The sequence below is a fragment of the Marmota monax genome, unplaced genomic scaffold (genome assembly GCF_021218885.2).
Source record: "Marmota monax isolate L192 unplaced genomic scaffold, Marmota_monax_Labrador192_F-V1.1 WCK01_AAM20220418_F8-fsc00016, whole genome shotgun sequence".
Taxonomy (NCBI): Eukaryota; Metazoa; Chordata; class Mammalia; order Rodentia; family Sciuridae; genus Marmota; species Marmota monax.
The window spans coordinates 17,133,740-17,149,049 of record NW_026695209.1 but is presented as its reverse complement, the minus strand read 5'-3'; the positions used below and the strand labels follow the sequence as shown (position 1 = coordinate 17,149,049).

At 38.6% G+C, this 15,310-nt stretch overlaps 1 protein-coding gene across 4 annotated transcripts in view; it reads left to right on the top strand.

Moving 5' to 3' along the window:
* The first annotated feature begins 247 nt into the window (after positions 1-247).
* Positions 248-15,310, top strand: part of Robo1 (roundabout guidance receptor 1) — a 1,045,885-nt gene continuing 1,030,822 nt past the window's right edge. For 2 of the 4 annotated variants that reach the window (XM_058574582.1, XM_058574581.1), the window contains exon 1: positions 248-503. The gene's annotated coding sequence lies outside the window, so the exon portion shown is untranslated. The remainder of the gene's footprint in view (positions 504-15,310) is intronic. The other 2 variants (XM_058574578.1, XM_058574577.1) reach the window with 1 other exon arrangement.

Sequence of the window (15,310 nt, the reverse complement as noted above, 5' to 3'; positions counted from 1 at the left end):
AGCAGATATGAAATGATAGATCACATGACAGGAGTTTAAATATGAGGGTTTCTTCCTTGGTTAAACATCGCAGCAGGCTTTACAATACCAGAGGTAACGAATCAATTAAATCCATTTTCCCCTCGGCGTCTCCAAAGCTGCGCGCTAGTGTTGCTGTGTAGTTTAGAGATGGAGCAGTAGGACCCAGGGGCCTCCGCAGCCACCAATAGAAGCGCACACTTGGACCTATTTGTATGCAATGCCGTCTGCTCTGCGCATTAATAGTAATACAGATAACGGGTTTGAAAGAATTCTCTACTGAAGAAGGATTGAATGTTTTCCAGGGTGCTGATACTGAGAGGAAACCCGACGTTACTCTCTCCCTATTTCTCCACTCTTAGATTTAAAGTCTCAGACAGCTTTTGCCTGGTTTAAACTCAGGAAGGTCTCCCTGCTCAGCAAAGTTGGAGGGCTGCGCCTGCACCACCAAGCTGCTAGATTTCTGAAAACAGTCTTATCAAAGGGTAAGTCTCACAAATGATTGCAAAGGAGTGACAGCCGGCTTTAGAATTGTAACAGAGGATCCAGCCGATTTTAGATTGGTGCTTAGAGTGGAGAAAGGGTGCGGAAGGCACTCCGCAGTTTATCCAGAAATTGTGACTGATGCATCAGGGTATTTTGGGATAGAATCAAAAACCTTCAGGCTAAATCGGAAATCGCAGCCCTACGCCTGGGCGGGATTCAACAAGTTTCCCTGCAGAGATACGATGTTTGTTTATTTCTTTGCAAGTTGTTCAGGGTGTGCGTTCTGGGTGGGCTGCGCCTACTAACAAAGAAGTTTCAGCATTTTTGTCTGTGTCGTGTGGGTTGCTCACCCCTTGTTTGGGGAGGTTATGTGTCACATTTGGATTTCTCCTGGACACACTAGGGAACTGCCTCTTGGGATGTTGAAGCATCAGCGGCCTGCTGGGCTGGGGCTGGGCAACTTTGCAGCTTAATCTTGGTGTCTCTGGTCGTATCCTTGTTTGTGATGTGGACAGAAGCACAGAAATCCTAAGGCTCTAAGGAGCTTCCAAACTTTGCAAGCATTCTCCAAGAATAGACGAAAGTGGGGACTTTGAAAATTAGCATTACTGGGTGAATTTTAGTGAACTCTTGGTGATGAATAGGCAACGGGGTCTAATAAAACCTGAATTTCCAACCTGCAGCTCTTTGCTTGGAAAGGTAATGCTGATGTGGAGAAGATGGGGGTTGAAAGCTAAACCAGAGGGGACTTAATCTGAGGGACGGAAACACGGAGAGAGGAATCGGGGGAAAAGAGAGATGAACGAGCAAGGTGTATCCCATCTTTCACACACAAACACACACGCGTGGGACGTGCCAGGAAAAGCTCCGGTTGGTGGCGTTTAGCTGGAAAATGCATTGCTAGAAGGTCCTGACGCCTCCGCATTACTGACGAAGTGTTGCGCCCTTCTGGGGACCCTTCTCGCTCCTTCTCCCTCCCCCTCCGCCTTTCTCTGCTGTTCCTCGCCGGGTACTCCGGGGGTCGGCGCGGGTGCGGCAGCGCGCGCGACTCAGTCCCGCAGCGCTGCGGACACAATGAGGAGAGGCAGGCAGAGCCCTGCAAGCGGCTGATGCCGGGAGCTCGGCGTGACAATCCACTTGCCGCAGCCCTGGCTGCAGACCTTCCGGGCGCTGCGGCGCTGGAAGGCGGTTTACGCCCCGCTGCCACGCGCCTTGGATCGCTGAGGGCCCAGAAAAGGTTGCCCACACCTGGCCAATTTAGAGGGTACTGTGCTGCAGACAGACTAGTGGGGTTGGAGTGTCGGATTAATAAATCAGCCCAGTCCAGCTTTGGGGTCAAAGGGAGCTTAGACCTCTAGCGGAATGTCCCTAAGGTGCACCCCAAGCGTCCTAGGAGACCTGCATCTCAAAAGGGGAAAGCCTCAAGGGAAAGGAAGTAAAATGACCTCATGGGGATGAAGGAAGCAAGCGACTGGGGACAATTCTGGCCATCGGTCAGCCTTCTCGGGATGCTTTACGTGGACTGCTTTAGTTGGGGCTTTGAAATGTTGTCTATGGCCTCTCTGAGAAATGGAAGGGACAGGCTTCCTGGTGCAGGAAATCACTAGAGGCTCCTTTGGTAGATGAAGGAAGGAGAGGGCAGGGCAAGAAGCTTCATTTCGCAGTGTCATTTAACCCTGACCTCAGCACCTCCCACCCTTTCACGCCCCCACCAGGGAGTGCCCGACCTTGTAAATTCCTCTGTGTATCTGCCCTGTGTAAGTGATTTTCATCAGGCTGTGTATTACAAATGCCTGTTAAGAGATGGTTTGTGTGTTTTCTAAGTAGTGGTGAGAGACTGTTTCAGTCGGAGGTTGATTTCCAACCCTTTCCCTGAGCATGTGGAGGAGACAGCCTAGATGCTGGACCCTACCGAATGGGGATGTCAGTTATTGGAAGGAGACCCTGCAGAGGAAAGATAATCCTTTGAGCACATGTTTGAAGACAATGCCATTGCATTTTTCTCCCCACTTTCCATTTGCCCATTTTTATTGAGAGTGTTTAAGAACTAAGATATGATATTAATCAAAATATTTGGAGAATACACAAATTTATTTGTTCACCAACTGGAAGCCTGATAACTGGGTTTTCTGACCTTAAATTGCATGCTTCTGGAACACGATTTTGGGATACTCTGTTTGAAACCCCAAGACCTGTTTATATTCTGTCATGAGGAGACACAGGTAGCTCTTTGGAAATCAGTCTGTAACTCTTGCTCTGGTTTTGATTTATTAAAGGGCAGAAGCAGGGTTGGAGGGTGTTCCATCAGCTCCTTCCCCTTACCTTCCCACAAAGAAAAAAAAAAAAAAATAGCAGCAACCACCCAGGACAAATATCCAGTTGGTGAGACGACTTTTTTTCCTTAGAAATCTATTCTCCTATGACAGGTGGAAGAGACCTCCATGAATGTGTAAGGAGGGGGAGCATTTGCATCATATCATTGCTATGGATTTTGGACTTCCTTTAACCTCTCTGCACATATCTTCCTGCTCCATGTGCCTTCCAATTTAGCCCTGAACAATCTGCAGAATTGAAGCACAATGACACAGCTGCAGATCTCTGATGGAGGGTTGCTCTAGAAAACAGCTGTTAATCACATGTTTGTTGTATTCTTGCACTTCCTTCCTTTTACTTCCCTTCCCTTACCCTGTCCTTGAACCCATGTTACTGTCTCCCAGGCTGTATCCCCTGAAGGTTAGTGATTTCAGGGATGTAGCAGCGTGCTGAGCAGGGAGGAGGAGAGAAATAAAACAGCTGCCTAGGGAGTCCCATAGGTTTAAAGCCTAAAGTCCCCTTTCCCTTACCTTACACACATAAAATAAAGAGCAAATATCCTAATGTCTCCCTTAAGAGAATCACATTGGTTTGTATAATTGTCTTGTATTTTATGGCATAAGAGGATCAATTCAAATACGAAATAACATTGATGAGAGATAAAAAAGAAAGCTATAAACTTGTGTGAAATATTTGTAAACCAGTGTGGTGCTTAGCAATGAAATCTCACCGTTTTGCATCTATCTACACTTGATATATTAGGTCTATTTTTATTTAAGTAAGATTTAATATGTTACTTTCCTGAGGAGGTTGAGCAACTCAAAGCACTGCAAAGATGTGAATTTTAAAAGAAAAAAGCATGCTGCAAAAGCAAGGCCTTGGCGGCTTGATAAATGAGCAGGTGCAATGCACCATTTGAAATGTAACTCGAGGTGAGGTTCCACCAGTCTGCCAGAAAGTGAGCTCCTTCTGTTTACCTAGAAAACTCAACTGATTGCTCTCTGTCTCTCCTTTAAATCTGTGATTTCAGAAATAAAATATAGCATATACAGGAGGATAAATTATGGCCCCATAATATTTATCTGGCTAAACATGCTGTTGAAATGAGCAGTGTTACTGTTAATGCCTACACATTTGCACCTAAAATATATTAACACCTAATGGACCAGTGGTTTCTCTTAATTCCACAGGGCATCAAGGTCCTTGAAGAGTAACTGACTTGTTCAAAGCTGTGTAAGAGAAAACTGTAGAAACAGTGTTACACACCTTGCATAGGCAAAAGGTATTTCATTGAATCCTATATCACCCTTTTGAGGTAGGCTTTATTAGATCTCATTAGCATATGAAGAGACTGAAACTCAGAGAGGTTAAGGAAAATGTAAATGACCATTCAACAAATAATGAGCATGATTGGAAACTGATTTTCCAGAGTACAGTGACCCTTTGCAACCCTGAAGAGGTTCTACATCCACCAGTTTCATATCTACATGCAAATACAATATGATTTATACAAACATCATAGAATTTGATCTATGATCAACAGAGGACTTGAAGCCAATCCTCTACAGGTATCTGATGATAATGCACCATGACTGTACATGTTTTTCCAGTATTTTTCCAGCATACCAAGTTACTTTTTTTCCTTTGCAGCACAGGGGTGGGAGAGTAGGAGTACTGGGGTGTAAGACCAGGGATGCTTTACCACTGAGTTACATTCCCAGCACCCACCCCCCTTTTTTCTTTTAAGGAAGACACAGTCTTACTAAGTTGCTTAGGACCTCTCTAAATTACTGAAGTTGGCTTCAGACTGGCAATCCTCCTGCCTCAGGCTCCCAGGTCTCTGAGATTATAGGCATATGCCATCCAGCCTGGCTACCATGTTTTGTGTGTGTCTGTATGTATGTGTATGTGTGTGTGTGTGTGTGTGTGTGTGTATTTTTTTCTTAGTTGTAGGTGAACACATTACTTTCATATTTTATTTATATGTGCTGCTGAGCATCTAACCCAGTGCCTCACATGTGCAAGGAGAGCCCTCCAACACTGAGCCACAACCCCAGCCCCCAAGTTGTTTCTATTTTTTTTATTTTTATTTTTTAGAGAGAGAGAGAGAGAGAGAGAATTTTTTTAAAATATTTATTTTTTAGTTCTCAGCGGACACAACATCTTTGTTTGTATGTGGTGCTGAGGATCGAACCCGGGCCGCACGCATGCCAGGCGAGTGCGCTACCGCTTGAGCCACATCCCCAGCCCCCCAAGTTGTTTTTAAATGAATCATTCTCTTCAACTCACTGGACCAACTTATTTTGTCCTTACATTTAAATATGGAGCGTAGTTATTCTTTGATTCTTATATTCATATTCATAAGTTTTGGAATATCCAAGATATGATTTTATAACAAAAATATCCTTTTGCATTTCTCACAGAACAAACTTCTACAAATAGTGATACTCCCAAGATCTCATAATCAGTAAATAACCTCTTCAGTCAGTCCGAGAGCCCTATCCTTCGCCCCAATACATCATTTTTTGGAGGTTGAAATATTTAGAGGAAACTGAGGACTTTATGGCTTGCTTTTAAATTTCCACAAACATGGTCAGGATGTTTTAGGAGAATCCATCTAATCAGTCACCACCACCTTTCTCCATACATGGCTTTACTGATTTGGAAGAACTCCCTTTCTCTGGACCAAACCCTATTGAATGTTCAAGGGTAGTTCTTATTTCCAGGTCCTTCTCCCCATTTCATGCTTCCCCTTCCTGGGGTCAATCTTATAATCCTTCACCTCACCCTGTTCTTGCATCCTGAAGTCATGAGCATCATATTTGCTAAAGCTAACTTTCTAGAACACCAATATTATTATTAAGATATTATTCAAGGCATTCTATGATTTGAACCCCCAATTCTTCTTTTTAGTCTTTGACCCTATCAATTACTATGAGCATTTACTTGCATTTTTCCCCCAATATTCAGGATGTTTCATTTCTCTCTGCTTAGACTTACGTTGTTAGAACTTCTCCCCCAGATGGTTCTCACCCTTTGTTCCTTTGGTGATTGCCTCAAAATAAGTATCAGTGAAGCAAATAGATGTAAAAATTTCTTCCTTTCAGATCCCTTTTTAATGATGCGTCTGAAATTGCACTCCAACTGTTTATTAATCTCTATCATGATACTGTGATAAAAATTCATATGTTGAAAAATCTATGTTGAAAGCCTAACCCCCAATGGGATGAAAAATCATATATTGAAATCTTAACCCTCAATGTGATGGTATTAGGAGGTGGTTAGATCATGCAGGCAGAACCCTCATGAGTGGAATTAGTGCCCATGTAAAGAAGCCTGAGAAAGCTCCTGTGCCTCCTCTACCACCCAAGAACATTGAAAAGGGGGCTAACTATGATGCCGGAAGCAGTTCCTCATCAGACATTGAATCTTCCAGTATTTCTTGCCACATCCTGCATGGGGAAGTAATGGGTAACCACTGGAGGTGTGGGCTGGCTGCAAAACAAAAGCTATGAAAGTAGTATTACAAAATAAACACAGAAGACTATATATATATATATATATATATATATATATATATATATATATATATACATACATACATACATATATGGAGCAGACCTGACGCTAACAAAGAGAAAAGTCCTAGCTGGCTTTATTTATAGCAGTACAGACCAAAGCGGATGGTAGGGAGCTCCTTCAGTAAAAACAGGAAAAGAGTGGGGAAAAACAGGTTGTTTGGTGCTTGGCAGGTTATGCCATCTCTAGATCGCTGTTTGAACTGAGGCTGCGAGCTAAGGCAGGGCGCCAGCGTGATCTTGGCTTTCTGGAAACAGGGAATTTCACCCAGGAGTTTCCAGAAAAGCAGCTTCCCTGACTTCATGGTTCAAACAATATCCGTAGTTCATACACAGCTCCTAACACAGTACCTTGATTCTGAACTTCCTAGCCTCCAGAATTATGAGCGATAAATTTATATTTCTATAAGCCATTCAGTCTATAACAGCTGATTGGACTAAGATAGTCTGGAAATTTCCTGAAGCAGTATTTTTTTAAACTTTGGCCACTGAAACAGATAAACCTCAGAACTGACAAAAATAACACTTAAAACATCAGGCCCTGAACACCTGCCCACCACCAGATTTACTACAGGGGATTATGTGGGAATGGGGTCTTGGGATCTGAGTTTTACGTGTATTCTAGGTGTAAGGTGTTTATCGCAATAGTTGCTCCCCCTCTCAGCCAGGTCCATGTGGAGCCTGATTTAGCATTTTGTGCTGGAGCAATTAGCATAATTTCTTAGATCTTATTGAAAGCTGTGACCTTGTCTTTTTGGATTACTGTGCTTCAAAGGAAGTTTTGATTACAGGTCCAAGATCACATGAACCAATCCTCCTGAGGTAAGAGTTCTGTATCAGAGAGGCACATTTGTCACCAGCAGAAGTTCTACCATCACACATGAAGTTGACCTTTAGAGTCAAGGTGCTATGGTACAAAGTACTTGGAGCTATTAATGATTGAATTTTATCATTATGATGTGGTTGTTTGGCAGAGAGAGAGAAAACAGTAAAAATAATGTTCCTGAATTATCACCTAGTTTAAATAATACAATATTAAGTATGAATTATAAGCCCTCTGTCTATGCTTCCAGATTGCTTCTCCATCTAAGAGATAAGTAGTATTGTAAATTTACTATTACTGGTCCCACACATTGCCTCCTGATTTTACTATGTACATGTGCACTATGTACAACTTCTAACAGTATATAGCATTGTACTAAGTAACTAAAATAGGTAAACTTTAAAAATACTATGGAAATATGGTTTTTCATGATTTGTTTAAGTTGTGCTGGCAGACATACCTCATGAATTTTTATTACTGTATAGTATTCTATTCCATAAACATACTGCTATTTGTGTTTTCTTTTCATTAATGGTCATTTCCAATTTCACGCTATAATAATTCAGCAATATTTTTCACACATACCTCATTATGCATATACGCAGCACTTTCTTATGTGTAAGTCTACAAGTAAAATTACTTGTTTATATGGAATGTAATTCTTTCTCTTCCCAGATGTTTCCTAGTTACTTCACACAGTGCCTGTAGTATTTTGAATTTGCAATCATATGTCTTGCATAAAAGAGTCACCATACTATCTACCTTTGTCAATATTTAACATCCTCACATTTGAAAATATTGCTAAATGAATGTTTCTGATTTGTGTTTTTTGATTGTTAGTGCACTGAGCATCTTTTTGTCGAATATTCAGGTTCCCCTTACTATGATTTTCCATTTTTTCTTGAGACAATTATCTTTTTCACATAGATTTATAGAAGTTTCTTATAGATTCTAGCTTCTAAATTTTTTGATGTAGGTATCAAAAATAATTTTCTCTAGGCTGTATCTTGTCTTTTTCCTCCTTCAAATGAAAGATTAACTTTTTATACTACACACACACACATGCACACACATACACATATATATACAGTGTTCAATTAATAAGATTTTTATTATGGCTTATCTTTTCTGTATCTGGTTTTAGAAATTATTCTCCATGGTGAAGGCAAAAATATTTTCATATATATTTCTTCAAACTTTAAAAAAAAATTAACACTTGAATCTTTTGCTCCATCTGGAATTGATTCACATTCTCATGTGCTAAGAATGTGACTGCCACATATATGGCTCGTGGGTGGGATGGCACTGCTTTTTTGCCTATCAGACTGCTTGTCATCTGTCCTCATTTGAGATGCTTGTTTTTGGTCATTGTCTGCCAGCCCAGTATGTGGATCTCATCTCACTGAATCATCACAGTGTTAATGAACCAGAGTGAAAATCATTACTTAAGCCTTCGCCCAACATCAGATTTTATTGAGCCAGAATTAGAGACTGATTATTTATGAGAAACAGAATATTATCTTTAGATAATATGTGAATTGTTCATATGTAATGATTCCCTATCGTGTCTAGTAGATTTTACTTGGTTTTAGCTTTTTCTAGAGAGTATTAATGAGTATCCCAAAGTATATAAATATTTACTTGGGTATTCAACTCTAGCAAAGGTAATACTCAGAAACAAGCTTCAATAGATAGAAGGAGAAACAATTGCTCACTCTGCCTGACGCATGGTACACCATTTACCAGGTGAATTATAATTTCAAGGCAGAAAGTTTCACCACAACAGCGAAGAGATTCTGATCAATGTGTAAGCAGCAAATGAACATTCCACAATGTTAATCCAACCACAGAACATTCAGAAAGGCAATCACTGCAGTGTACTGTACACATTCCATTAAAGTATTTCTTGGAATAAGAAATTGGAAGCAACATAAAACAACTTTATTCACTTATGTGTAGTGATACGTGATAATTTATAAGAATTTGTCTTTTATCCTATAAGCAGCAACATACCAAGCAAACTAGTTTTGTGCTAAGCAATTACTGAATTATTTAAGTATTAGTTATTGATTCCTTAGTTTATTGATTTTAAGTGGATCTTAGGTATTCCCTAATAGCCAATGAAAGGTTCATATATTAATAAGCTTATCTGAAAAAAAGTTTTCACACAAAGCACCAATAACATCCAAATCATTCATTTTGAGTCTTTAAAATTAATGCTATTTGCCACTACTCTGATCAAGGGAAATTACTGCTTTAGGAAATTAATGATTGTGGCATTTATTTATTTATTTACTTACTTATTTATTTTGATCACCTCTTTGTATGGCTGCAGTTCTGGGCTCTGGGCACATTGAGATCATACTGATCCCAGCCTATTTTCCAAAGTTCCCTCCAGTTTCATTCCTCTTGCTCAGGTGTAGTTTGTCCTGGAAGACCTCACCCTTCTTCAGCCACCACTTTGTTTTCAGATCAATATTGTTGCCTTTCTGTCTTCGTCTTTATCTACTGAGGTCACTGTCTCCTTTTTGAAGTATTTTCTAATTTTCCCATAGAAAGCTTCTTTCTCCCTCTCTCTTCTTCTCCTCCCTCTCTCTCTTTCATTTCTCTTTCATTTGTTAACACTGTATTTGTTAACCTAATAGTTAGCACTTACCTATGTTCTCTTTCACTATAAAAAGTAACAACTGTTGGCAAGGATGGGAAGAAATTAGAACACTTGCATGTTGCTGGTGGGAATATAAATATTAATGTATCAATTTTAATAACTAGACTGAATATCTAGCACAAAATGACAAATTCTTGCTATATCTGTCAAAAGTAGTACTAATATTTTCACCATTAACTATGTGTGCCTAGTGAGTACATAAACATGCTAGTGTGACAAAGATTATAAAATTTTAATTTTATTTACTTTTAATTAAGTCTAAATAGTCACATTTTACATAGTGAAGAGGCACAAGTAGAAAGAACCACAGTCTTGACTAGAGCAGATAAAGAATAATACCTCGATTAGGGAAAGTTCTGTTGGACAGTATTAAGAAGAGCAAACTCACAGCAAAATATGAAATGAATACATTAATGAACGATGTTTTTAGGGAACATTAGTAACCTCAATCCGTTTGATTTTTAATGGATAGTTGCTACTAAAATATATTATATGCCTAATAATGTTGGTGAGGATAATTTTTCCATTTGTTCTAATTAGTTACACATGACAGTAGAATGCCTTTTGATACGTCATACATAAATGGAGTATAACTTCTCGTTCTTCTGGTTCTACATGATGTAGAATCACACTGGTCATGTAATCATATATGTACATAGGGCAATAAAGTCCAGTTCATTCTACTTTACTTCCTATCTCCATGTCCCTAACCTTCTTTCAATCCCATGTGTCTAATCCATAGTACCTCTATTCTTTTCTAGTCTCCACACTTTATTGTGAATTAGCATCCTCATATCAGAGAAAACATTTAATCTTTGGTTCTTTTAGATTGGCTTATTTCATTTAGCATGGTATTCTCCAGCTCCATACATTTACCAGCTAATGCCATAATTTCATTATTTTTTATGGATAAGTAATATTCCATTGTGGATATATACATTATCCATCCACCTGTTGAAGGACACCTAGGTTGGTTTCACAGTTCAGCTATTGTGAATTGAGCTTTCTATAAACATTAATGCGGCTCCATCATTACAGCAGGCTGATTTTATGTCCTTTGGGTATAAACCTAGGAGTGGGATAACTGGATCAAATGGTGGCTCATTCCAAATTTTCTGAGGAATCTCCATGCTGCTTTCCATAGTGGTTGTACCAATTTGCAGTCCCAACAGCAATCTATAAGTGTACCTTTTTCCCCACATGTTGAGGATAATTTTTGTAACTTCACAAATTTTAGCATGTCCTGGGGGGGGGGAACATGTAATCTTAGCTTGACCAAGAAGGTAATGACATGTGAATAACCAAAGAGGCCAAGAAAGAAGTGAGTTCTTTCTTTGTTGAGTTCTTAAGATATTAACTGAAAACTTGTTTGCATGGCATGGCAGTATAGTGAATATCATCTTTTAAGATGCAGGTATATAAAAAATAGGGTTGAAGCAATGATGGTAAACCCATCTCTTAAGATTTGGATTCCTTCATACAAGGAGGTAAATTGATTCATCTTTTTCAAATACTGAATTTAATTTTGTATTTATGCCTGTAACTATGACTAGTACTAAAAGAAAGTAACATGTTGGCATGGATGTGGAGAGATCAGAACATGTGCACGTTGCTGATGGGGATGTAAATGGTGCAGCTGAGGAATAGCATGACAGTTCCTCAAACAACTAAACAGAATTATCATATGATCCAGAAATTTTATTTCTAGATATAGAACCATAAAAATCTAAAGCAAAACTCAAACAAATACTTGTTTTTTGTTTTGTTTTGTTTTGCTCTGATTTTTTTTTTTTTTTTTTTTTGGTATGGCTTGTGATTGTATTTAGGGCTTTGAGCAGGCACTCTACCACTGAGCTATGCTCCCAACCTCCTCATTTATCATATAAGAGACAGAGTCTTCCTAGGTTATCCAAGCAGGACTTAAACCCACAATCATTCTACCTCAGCTTTTTGAGTGGCTGGGACTACAAGTATACACCACCATGAGAAGCTCAAACAAATATTTGTATACCCATGTTCACAGCAGCATCATTCACAATAGGTAAAAGGTAGAAACAGTCCAGTATTCATCAAAGGATGACTACATTAAAAAATGCATTAAACTGTTATTCAGCCTTAAAGAGGAATGGGATTTTGATATATGTTGTATTATGGACGAATCTTGACAATATTATGCTAAGTGAAATATGCCTGTCAAACAAGACAAATAAAGTGTGATTCCACTTTTATAAGGTATTTAGAATAGTCAAATTCATAGACAAAAAGTAAAATGGTGATTGGCAGTGATGGGGGGGTAAAGAGTTCTTGTTTACAGGGTGCAGACTTTCAGTTTGAAATCATGAACAAGTTCTGAAAATGGAAAGTGGTGATGATTGCACAACATGATATGTGGATTGCTATCACTGGAATTGCACATTAAAAGTGGTAAATTTCATATCACATATAGTTTACCATAATAAACAATGGCTTTGACAAATATTTTTCAAGGACCTATTTCTCAATAAAAACCCTCTTCCTTTAGAAAAATATTTACACTTCTAATGCCATCTCTCAATGCTGTTGAAAAGTTTAAATACAGCACCATAGAATAACCTTTCTGCCTACAAATTTAAAATAATGAACAATTAAATGCAATCTGTTCTTTGGTATATACAATACTAAATGAGTAAATTTAATAGAGGATAAAAACCACCTTAATGGTAAGTATTGTGTTTCTGCATAAGAGAGTTGATGAGATAGGATGGGAGCTTTGGGATGAAAGGACGGCATAACTGGATACAGTGAAGTAGCTGTGAAACCCCAGGAGGACTTCCTGTTGGGTCTGATACAAAGTGGCCAATAAGGCAATGTCTTAGCCACCTGCACATGCAACCTGCCAGATCAAAGACTAATATGATCAAATAGGATTACTTCAGTGACACAAATATATACAGATATTGTGAACTGCAGATTACGGAGCATCTGCTCCTTTGCTGACTTCTTATGGGGGCAGGGTCTTACAAGCATGGGTCTTGTAGTGATAGTGACAACACTGATTGCATTTGGTGCTGGAAATAAAGAAGCTACTGCCACATCTTTCCTGGTACATCTTTCCCCTTAGTGTATTGATTCATGTTCTGAGTATGACATTACTCTAATTCACTGTTCTGTTCTATTACCATTGCATTTTTTAAAGTAACTTCCTCACAGATAATGACATAATGAACTTTAAGAGCTCCCCTCAGATTTACTGTCCTTTGTATACTATACAAAAGCAAATCTTCCATATGCCAAGCAGAAGGTGTGAGCTCTGTATTTTGAGTTGATTTGTTTGTTTGTTTGTTTGTTTCCAATAGGGTAATGCACTGGTTTCACCCTGTCATATTTTTGCTTATACTCTTGGTTCCAAGTGTTTTTCTGTGGAACTCTACCTAGGCTAATATGAACAAAACAATAGAAACACTATCCTGATTTTCTCTACTTATTATGGCAATATTCCAACTAGAAAAATTAACCAGTCACTTTCATTCTGAGTACTGGGGGATAATTTGTGACCACAAGAAACTATTTTAAAGTAATACAGGGTGTTAAGAAATCGGGACTTACTTATGCTTTGTCTAGAGCTATGGTTTTAGGTGAAATGCTTCTTGTAATTCCCTAGTTTCTAGGGATAGAGCAGCTAGGAAAAGTTTCAAAGCTTCACCTACTTTATCACAGTTCAGGCTGCTCATTTCATCTACTATTTTTCCATTGAGCCTCTCCACCCTTCTTTGGAAGAGAAATAATTCAACAGAGGAAACTCAAAGAAAACATGGAGTTATATAATCCTGCGACGTTCCTTCATTGTGTTAGTCAGCCTTTTACTGCTGTGTCCAAAATACCTGAAAAGCACAAACAAGAGAAAGGGAAGTCTATTTGGGGTTCATGGTTTCAGAGGTCCAGTCCATAGATGGCCAACCCCTTCAATATTCTGGACCTAATTGGGGGAAGGGAGTGGTGAAGGGAAGCTGTTCCCCTCATGGCAGACAGGAAGCAGAGAAGGAGGGTATAAGAGGATTCAGGGAAGAATGACCTTTCAGGGCACCCCCACCCACCCAAGTGACTCACCTCCTTCAACCATACTCCACCTGCTTTGTTACTGCCCAGTAGGTCTATTCAAACTAGGATGAACTAATTAGATTAGAGTTCTCAGGATCCACTCACTTTACATCCAAGCATCCCTGCATTAACATAGGAGTTTTGGGAGGAATCTCATATTCAAACCATAACCTTCCTAGAGTTTTCTTTCCATTGATTCCTGTAGCTTTTTCTTGATTTATTTTGACATTCTTGTCTTCCAAAACAATCTTGCTGAGAGAGCAAGAATGTCATAGTTCATGTCAACAGACATGACATTGAAGTGAATGTACATAATCATCACCCTTGGTAAATTAGGGTTACAGAATAGACCAGCCGCACAGCACTAGGGGGTTCTGTCTCTGATGCCCTCTCTAGTTCTATAATTAAGGGTAACACTACCTCATACATTGCTGTATCAGAAGAATCACTATTACTCTCCTCAGAGGCAATCATTCTTATCAATTCCATTTTAATAAATTTTCTTCCGTCCTATAGTTTCAAACCCTTTAGTAATAGACTACTTAGTTTTGCAATTATTTTTACCTTATTTTCACTCTAGAAAAATAATATTTTTCAATTTATTCATAATCCTTCTTTCTCCTCAAGTTATTCCCTTCTATCCTTACCTTACTCTCTTCCTTAAATAAGATTCTTCAAGTAGAGTCCTTTCCTTTGCTTTACCCCTCAACTAATGGTAAATTTGGACAGCTCTAATCTGATTCCATTTTAAATGATTCGATAGATTTTAAAATTTCCAAGATAAAGGTCATGCTTCACACTTTATCCTATTTCAAATTTTTGCAACATCTGATACTTATCTAATAAATTTCAAGAAACCTTCTTTTCTAGATCTCCATTTTGACCTTTCAATTTTCTTGTTTGCTATCTCCTTTTTCTCTACAAGTTTCTTTTTTTAGTATTTTAATTTCTTTTATTTAAGTTTATTTTTTAATTTTTTTATTATTAGTTGTTCAAAACATTACAAAGTTATTGACATATCATATTTCATACATTTGATTCAAGCGGATTTTGAACTCCCATTTTTACCCCATATAGGTTCTAACTGTAGAGATTTTCTCTTTGTCCTCTGTATATTTTTCCCTCTCTGATTTTCTTCACTACCATGACTTTAGCTTTATATAATAGAGAATAAGATGCTATTTATAAAAAATCATTGATAATATTTGCAGATGATGTCTATAGAATTCTTACTGCTTGCTTAGCATTGTGAGAAGCACCTTTTTCATGTATATCTACTAATCAGTGAATGGACAATAACATCACTGATTCACAAGTGAGGTATCTGGGACTCTGATGTGTACACGC